Source organism: Primulina huaijiensis, chromosome 1 (assembly GCF_012295235.1).
Source record: "Primulina huaijiensis isolate GDHJ02 chromosome 1, ASM1229523v2, whole genome shotgun sequence".
Taxonomy (NCBI): Eukaryota; Viridiplantae; Streptophyta; class Magnoliopsida; order Lamiales; family Gesneriaceae; genus Primulina; species Primulina huaijiensis.
This window is the reverse complement of record NC_133306.1, coordinates 6,538,889-6,548,417: the sequence shown is the minus strand read 5'-3', so window position 1 is coordinate 6,548,417 and position 9,529 is coordinate 6,538,889. Positions and strand designations below refer to the sequence as shown.

Here is a 9,529-nt window from a genome sequence, read left to right as displayed (position 1 = left end):
TATATATTTAATCACTAATCCAGTCAGATCCTTCGCACTTGAAAAATTATTTTCACTGGTCAAATTGCATCTCGTTGGTTGAAAAACAATCATTTACGCAAAAGGTTGTTACTATTAGCTCAACTTCACAAGAAAATTTTTAAAAGTTTATTCAACTCCTAAATTCTGTTGCAATCCTAACAAATAGAAAAACTAGGTATACTTTAAAGAGTAGGTTTCATGTGAGACCGTCTCACGGATTTTAATATGTGAGACGGGTCAACTCTACCCATATTCACAATAAAAAATAATACTCTTAGCATAGAAAGAAATACTTTTTCATGAATGACCCAAATAAGATATCCGTCTCACAAATACGACCCGTGAGACCGTCACACAAGTTTTTGCCTATTTTAAAAATCACGAAAAAAATTAATTAAAAATTTAAACGTTTGCCCATTTTTTGGCAGCCAATCGGGCTTGGAAAATGCATATCCCTAGCACCAAAACAAATTCATGAGTGGGAAACTCACCAAGATTCTAGTAATCCAACCAGATTATGACCGTTTTTGTCATCCCCATTTACAGCTCAGTTCTTACAATTACTATAAACCCCACACACCTAAATATTCACCAGCCGCAGCACTATAAATAAACGGCATCCATTGTCAATACAGAACAGCAAACCAAGGCAAAAAAACATTCAAGAATTCAACCAAAAATTAGCGTAGCAACAAAAACTCAGGCATGGCAAAAATGATTTTGATGGTGGTGGTGTGTTTAATGGCTCTAGTTCAGAGCCCTATACCCGCGACTGCAATTGATTGCGGAATGATTCTAGAAAGCATGTTTCCTTGTTCAACATATCTCACCAATTTTTTTCCTCTCATGCCCGGAATCCAGTGTTGCAGTGGTGCCAGTACCGTTGCTAGTGCAGGAGATACGGATAGTTTATGCCAGTGTTTAAGATCAAGCCCGTTGAGTCCTGGATTCTTACCTGCTAAGGCTCAGAAACTTCCGAATCTATGCAGTCTTTCAGGCTTCCTACCCCTTGTCAAGTGCCTGTAAGCTTCCTTCATAATGCTGGATTTTTTCCAAAAAAAATTCATCCAAATGTTAACTAAAAACTTGTCTTGTTTCCATGTTTCCATGCAGCCTACCATCAAGCTATCCTGTTCCGATTCCAAAGGTTATTCCTTCTCCGATTCCAAAGGTGATTCCTACTCCACCGGGGGCATAAGAATGGAGTGGCAACATTGGTAGAAAGAGGGAAGGACTAAATTCTATTTTCTTTCCTTGATTTTCTGGCGATTGGATATCTTATGAGCTGTTTGCAGCCATTGTTATGTATGAGCAATCAGTAATGAAATAATTAGATTGTTCCTAAAAAATATAGCGATACATCTCTACTGCATTTTGTCTTGATACACCGTTGAACATCAGCGTTGTGACACAAGAAAACTTATGTTTAAATCGCAGAAATAAGATAAGGTTATGATTCAATGATGCATCATTCAACGTGCACATGGTTTTAAGAGCATCAAGGGTTTCTTTTTACATCAACAAATTAAAAGGAAAAAAAATAGAATAACAGACATAACTCATAAATCCATAGAGTAGAATCTTATAAACAAATCAACGAGGAAAAAAATTTAAATATCATCTCCAGTTCACGTTCAACAAAATAATCCCATCTCACCACAGAAAAGCCACAAGAAAGCTTGATTGACTTAGATATATATGCACACTTGAAGAGAGATTTTGCACATAGTTGAAGCCTTACCTTGTTGCACACAAATGGCTGAAGGGAATTGTACACCACACTGATGAAGCTAGAGCCGCAGGATCTAAGATGAAAAAGAAATTTTTACAAACATGTACACTCTCGAATTAACATGATACCTGAACACCAGTGGATAATATGCAAATCACGAAATGCCAATTGTCTTGTTCAATATCCACAGTGTGAGAGTAAGCTGAACTGCAAGGATCGTATGGAGCCAACTCCTATCTAGCGTAAAACCATACTCCGTTATTCCAGCTCTGTTAAAGCAATCAAAAACCACTTTTCCCAAAAGGTTGGGCACATAAAAGGAAGCTTAACAATTATTCTTATACTTAATACATGCCACTAATTCAAATGTAAATGGGATACCAAGTGACATAAGCTCAAAACTAATATAAAAAATATACATGTGATTATGAATGGGAATTGTGTGATAGTTACAACTTAACAAAGACTTGCTCATTCGCCAATCAACACATGTATATCATGGGACTAAATAGTAAAAGGACAATGATCACCGAGTGCTTGCCTCCTCTGGTAGGAAACTGTATTTGCAAAAACGGGCACGAGATTTGTATTGTCCAGTGCGTCATCTTCAATTTCTTCATCATCAATATAAATGTCAGACGTGACTGGATAGCTAGTCCAGACTGAAGCGATCTCGGCCGTGGGAGTTTCATCGTTCAATTCATCAAATGAGTTGATTGTGGCACAGGCATGCCATTTAGCTGCAAGGGAAGTGATGGCCTGTGCTTTGTGTGTTATCTTTGCTGCACTCCGCAAGCAGATAACAAGCCCTGTCAAGAGGGTGATGGAGCATAACTGTGAAATAACAAGAAGTCAGCAGGTTAGTAAATTTAGTAAATTAATCAGCAAAAGTACAGGTAAGTTGATTCAAAACGCATAACAAGATTACCGCGAGTTCTCCTGCTGTGGCAATGTTGATTGTGGATCTTGGTTTAGTTGTAACAAGTAAGGAGACAAACTGACTCAATGTTACAAGAATCAGACTTGACAGAATGAACAGTCTAAAACGATGGCTGATGACTCGAAGTTTCCTTCTAATCCTGAGATGTTCTATCAATATTGAAGCCACATCAGATTCTCCCTCAAATACCCGCGCAAAATCCTCCAGCCTCATTATTTGCAGATAACACGTGAGGCGGAAAAGGACACACACGAGGAAACAGATTGAGGTACGATATAACCATGAACACAGCAGCAGTATGCAAAAAATTATTTTGCTCAAGTAAATGTTGTACAAATACGGAATTTGAGTTCCTCCTAAGCCGAACCACCATATCTTGTACACACCAACAGCGAGAAAAGAAGGAAGAACAAAAGCTGAAAGGAGCTTCATTGATCTCTGCCAAAATAAATCCGTAGAGTGCTATCAAAGTTGAACATCCATTTCCAAGACAGTGCAATGTAGAAAATTAAAAGGCAAACCGAGAATCATGCGACAGATGAAGCACTTTTGCAGAATTAAGTATCAAAATAAATTTATTTTGGATGCCAAAGAGTAAGATGTGGCAGCATTGATCATTCAACACACCGGTGGCATACTAAGTTATTTCATCGACAATTCAATGATACGTCATATCGTTATATCACATGAAAGCAAAACAAATTATGCTTCATACAGAGGATCAATAAACACTGTTAATCCCTTTCCTACGCCAGAATTATCTAACCAATGCTAAATATAAAATTCATATGAAACAAAATACTATGCCAAGAGAAGCCATTTTCCAATTCTAACCCAAAGCACCAAATATTAATAAACCAATTTCGAATAACTGCATATTACTTGGCTAATTGTCTCTTATATTAACAAATTTCAAATTTCACCTATAATTTTTCTAGTAGTGTTATTTTCATATTTTGCTGTCCTCTAAACTAATTTCGGATCCTCCGGCATCAAAATATGTTTACCAAGTAAAGAAATCGAGCATATATACGCTCACGAACAGAGCCAACAAATCAAACTTTTACGAACAATCAGATACTTGATTCAAAACCCAAAAAATCAAAAGAAAATATAAGTAAAACTTACCCGAAGCTGTTGTTTATACCCATTTCGAACCTTTTCACTATCATCACACAATTTGTCAAGAAACAGAAATCAGCGGAGACCATTTTTATGAAAAAAAGTGGAGAGACTAATGAAAGAAAGTGCAGTAAATACTGAAAGGGATAGCTGCACAACAGCATCATAAGGTCTCTGATGGCTCCGATTGTGAAAATACAAAGTGGGATACGACCGGAATCCCAATATTTAGCAGAAAAAATATCGACCATGAAAGCCCAGTTTTCCATAAACTAGAGTAATCAAGAAAAAACCATTCGAGACCTGAACTGTAACTTTTCAGCTCGAAATTGGTTTCATTGATTTCTTCAGTGTTTCTGATAAAATTGTGATACAATCAGGACATAATCTGTAAACGACAGTGAGAATTTCAACCCCGACTTAAAATAGAAAAAGGGTGCAACTTTCCACTCTGTCCATCTACATATAAACAAAAAATACAACACAGAAGACAGTAGAATCTATGTGAATGTGATCGTAGCACGTAAGATGAATTTCCGGCGCTGAATACGAGGGTCAAACAATAAAAACAAAATGGCACCTTATTTGGCAAACTGACATTGGATAGATTTTGATATTGATTCATGCTGACTTTTCCAGCGTTTCTTAGTGGATAGAAAGAGACACTGAAAATATATATATACAGGAGTCAATTGTCTCAAAAGCAAAGGAGAACGAAAAGGCTGTGTCTTTACATTGATCGGTGGGGACTGTTACGAAATTTTTTGGGAAGAAAAAGATTGATTAGTAGCCCATAATTTTATTTTTTTTTTAAAAAAAGGGACTGTAGCTGCGCCATAAATAGCGTAGCTAATTATTTTTTAAAAAAATATTTGTTTTGTTTTCTTATATATTTTGTAAATTAAAACTTTTTAGTTCTAAGACGCTTTGTTGATTTTAATCCCATCACCTCGTCTCCTGATTTTGTTGAGAGAAATGAGAATAATTTTGAAATATTAATCAATTGTAATACAAGTAATAACAAAATAAATTAGGCTTCATATAATATACGAACCAATGCATACGTATCTTCCAAAGATAAAGTTAAAAGAAAACGAAACCAAATCGAGACCTATAATATGTTACAATTTCTTTAAAACATATATGTCTCCTCCTACTGTTCTTTGAGGTTCACTGTGGACGATTGTTTATCAGGATACCACGGTGATACCTGCAACAACTTGGCACAAAGTCTGATACAGGGGGACTAAACAATACCTGAATTTTATCACGATTTAGATGAAATAACAGTGACATAAATCGAGAGAAGAAGAAAGTTCAGAGAGAAAGTTGTGAAAGTTTTTTCAAGTTATTCATTTGAAAATGAGAAGGATATCCATATATATAGGAAAAAGGTTGATCATTCATAATGGGAAAAGTTATTTAACCTTTTGACCGATGATTTCGGTTGGAAAAACTAGCAAATGCATTAGGTCAAGTCATAATATAGTTGGATAGAGTCCAAGTCGTTCTCCCGGATATTATTATCAAATTACTAGGATATAAATTATTTAATTTAATCTAGACTAAATAAAAGAAGTGATTTTTGTTAATAGTTAAAATAAATTAAATTATTCTAAAGAAAATAACACAATTCAATTAAATAACAGATAAAGTTTAGGAGAAATTCAAATTCAAATAAAATAACCGAGAACACACAATGGTACCAAACATCAATTATTGACATGTATTGGATTTGATCAAACAATTATTATTTTAAAGTCAAGATGAAATTCTCTATCTTGATTATTAATCTATTTCTAGAATTAATATTCCTATTTTTATTTAACAGTCCAACTATTTCTAATTAAATTTAATTAAATAAAAATGCATTCAACAACTATGAAATTCCAGCTCTTTGCCTAAAATCGCACACTGAACTCGAATAATATTTCTAGTCGGTTTAACCATGTGTTGATCAATATCTTTGAAGCTATTTTCAACCTATTATCTTTCGAGTCAAGATCAAACAACAAGCATGTAATTAATTGGCCAGATTAAACGTAATAGATCTACGCAAATATCAATCAATAACATAAAAAAAAAATCAAAAACTCTAATTGATCAAATATGGAAACAATAATCACAAGTTTGGCCCTATCGTGGTCCCAATCATAAGACAACTACTCCATAAAATAAAAACTAGACAAAAATATAATGTTTGAATTCATGAAATCAAAAAAAATAAAAATAAAAATAATAAATCTCAGCGATGACGCGTGAATTTTCTAGTCCAATGTGTATTCTCTTTTTGTTCTTCACGTCTTGATGATAAAAAGTCATAGTAGTCTTTTTGGTGTATATGGGAGAGAGAGGATAAAGAATAATCTTTTTCCAAAATAATATCCCCCTCTTGTTTGATAGGATGTCTTCTATCTATAAGGAAGATCGAGTTTTTAAGAAATAAAAACTATATCAAATCTTTTCTTATCTTAATTTTAAAGGCTTTTTTTTCTCTCTCCAAAATATTCAACAAATCAAATACCACAATTAAGATTTTTAAATATGGTATTTTAATCCTTAAATTCAAGCTCCATGTTGTCACAAGGCAGAAGTGAATTAGACATAAGGAGTGATCACACCTTATTTTAGGACAGTTACAAGGCAGGAGTGAAGCAGACACAAGATGTAATGCCCGAGATTATATCACTGTACTTAATCCTGAATGACTTGGCAAATTTGTGAGTAATGAAGATATCGGGAATTAAAGTGCATTAGAATGAATTTGATTAGTAATGCATGTACATGAGTGGACGGGCAGAGAAGTGCGCGCACATGCGCCGAGGAGTGTCGCTCATATGCGAGAAGCAGCAGCCACGGGACAGAACATCTCGCGCATATGCGCGAGACAGGACGCGCATATGCGCGAGAGCGAGAATGCCAGAAGTGCAGAGTCCAGAGAATGTTGCGCACATGCGCGGATGAGGGACGCGCATATGCGCGAGCTGGTAGATTGCCAAAGTTCCGAGACAGAGATTTAGGCGCACATGCGAGCTCAGGGGCGCGCATATGCGCGAGCATTGGAGCAGCATTTTGCGAGAACAGAGATTCTCGCGCATATGCGCGAAGTGAGGGCGCGCATATGCGCGAGTTGCTGAGAAGTTAGGCGCCGAGACAGCGCATATGCGCGAGACGTGTTGCACCATGATGAAGCCATTTGGTCCTTAACATGCAGAGTATGTATATATATGTGTCAAGTCTTCATTTCCCTCAAAAACAGCAGGCAAGAATCGAGGAAAGTTTGGTAGAAATCCTTACGCCTTTTATCTCGTAGATTTGTGAGTTACGAAAGATCCGACCGTTAGAATTCGACTCTGACTTCAGTACTGAGTTCCAATCTACGAGAGCTTCAATTGGACGTAAGTTTCTTACGTTTTTGATACGATTTGAAATTATGACATTGCCAGAATCAGATATGATTGATATATGACGCTCTTGAAATATTAGACAGTGTAGAATCGAAAACAGATCGAAGAACCGATACCGTATGTAATTGTTATGATTTTTGGAGTTGATTTGATTGAGATTCGATATCATATTTGGATTATCGTTGAGATTATGAGTTATACCGATATCGATTATGAGTTCTGGTATTATATCTGTGATGTTGAGATTGACGGGGTTATTGAGATTGTATTATTATGCCTTCGAAACATCAGTAGATTGATAGTGATCAGATTCAGTATTGATTGAGATTGTATCGTACTTTATTGACATTGATCAGAGTATGTCTTGATTTGAGTATTGATCAGAACAGGTTTTGAACTGAGTTATATACTGATATTGTATCTATTCGATATTGTCATTGCCAGATTGGGTATGGACAGAGTTGAATTCGAGACTTCGTCTTCGTCGGACCGAGAAGAAAAAGATATAAATTAATGTTGAGTTGGGATTGCATAACTCGAGTGAGGTTTGACTCGAGTTTTCCTAAATCACATATTTTATTTTATTGCATTGATAATTGCAACTATGAATGAATTGATATGCTTGTTCTATTGATATATAGATAGCAGGTATTAAATGATTGGTCTTGTGACAGAAGTGCCTGATAGTGATAGAATCGTCACTGGCACATTGTCACAGGATATGAATATGGCAGAAGTGCCATAGTCTTTGACAGATAGGTCAGGACATCGGACGTTTGGTCATATCGAAGTGGATAGAATTGGAGTTGCTTCTATTACTGATGTTCGATATGGAAAGGGCCAAAGTCTGTGAATAAGAACGTACCACCACCCCGATCGGGAGTGTAGGTGGGTGTATGTTCTTATTCTGATCGGGATCCCTAGATTAGGACTGAGTCGAGTCTGAGTCAGAGAATCACGGAAAGTGATTCATTGATTAATATTGATTTATGAATCCTGAATATGGTACATGGAGTTATGTTCCTGATTTTGGTGCATGTTTATAATATGACTTTTTATTGATATTGATTCATGTTTCGGATTATGATACATGCGATGAATACTTTATTCATGTTTTGATTAGGATGCATGTTATGAATATCTTTTATATGCTGTTACATTGATTATATGATTGCATGTATACATGGTTTATACTGAGAATATAATTCTCACCGGAGTTATCCGGCTGTTGTCTTGTTTGTATGTGTGCATGACAACAGGTGGGACAGGATCAGGGTCAAGAAGAGAACGAGGCTGGACTAGATAGCGTGGAGATCCGGGCTCAGAATTAAATTAGGATTCAACACTGATATGTAGTTGGACCTAGTTGAATTATTATAGACAATACAAGATTTGTATGTTTATGTTTAATATGTATTTCAGATCGATTTACATTACGTTTCCGCTTTGTATTTTAAAAAAAAAAATTTAGACCCTGTTTATTATTGTTGATTAATTAGTTTCAATGACGATTAAGAACATGATTATCGTCCGGGTCCCCACATCACGGCTTGCTTCATGTAGTGCAATAATCTCGGCATGATTTGATGAAGTTGTTACGAGCGTTTGTTTCTGTGAACGCCAAGAAATTGCAGTGTCTCCACGAGTAAATACATATCCAGTTTGGGAACGTGCCTTGTGTGGATCAGATAAGTATCCAGCATCGGCATAACCAATTATACTTGGATTAGCATCTTTTGAATACAAAAGTCCCAAGTTTGTCGTTCCTCGAAGATAACGGAATATATGTTTAATTCCGTTCCAGTGTCTCTTTGTTGGATATGTGCTAAATCTTGCCAATAAATTTACGGCAAAAGATATATCAGGCCTTGTACAATTTGTAAGATACATAAGGGCACCAATAGCACTTAATTATGGTACTTCTGGACCAAGAATATCTTCATCATCTTCACATGGACGGAATGGATCTTTTTCTATGTTTAATGATCTAAAAACCATTGAAGTACTTAAAGGATTTGATTTATCCATATTAAAACGTTTAATGATCTTTTCTGTATAATTTTTTTGGTGAACAAATATTCCACATTCTTTTTGTTCAATTTGTAAACCCAGACAATACTTGGTTTTTTCAAGATCCTTCATTTCAAATTCTTCCTTCAAGTATGACACAACTTCATGAATTTCATTATTCGTTCCAATGATGTTTAAATCATCAACATATACAGCAATAATTACGCATCCGGATGTTGTTTTCTTAATGAAAACACAAGGGCATATTGAATTATTTACATATCCCTTTTTCATCAA

The 9,529-nt window shown here is 35.6% G+C and overlaps 1 pseudogene; it reads right to left on the bottom strand.

Moving 5' to 3' along the window:
* Positions 1-1,134: 1,134 nt before the first annotated feature.
* Positions 1,135-4,415, bottom strand: LOC140975297 (uncharacterized; annotated as a pseudogene).
* Positions 4,416-9,529: the final 5,114 nt, after the last annotated feature.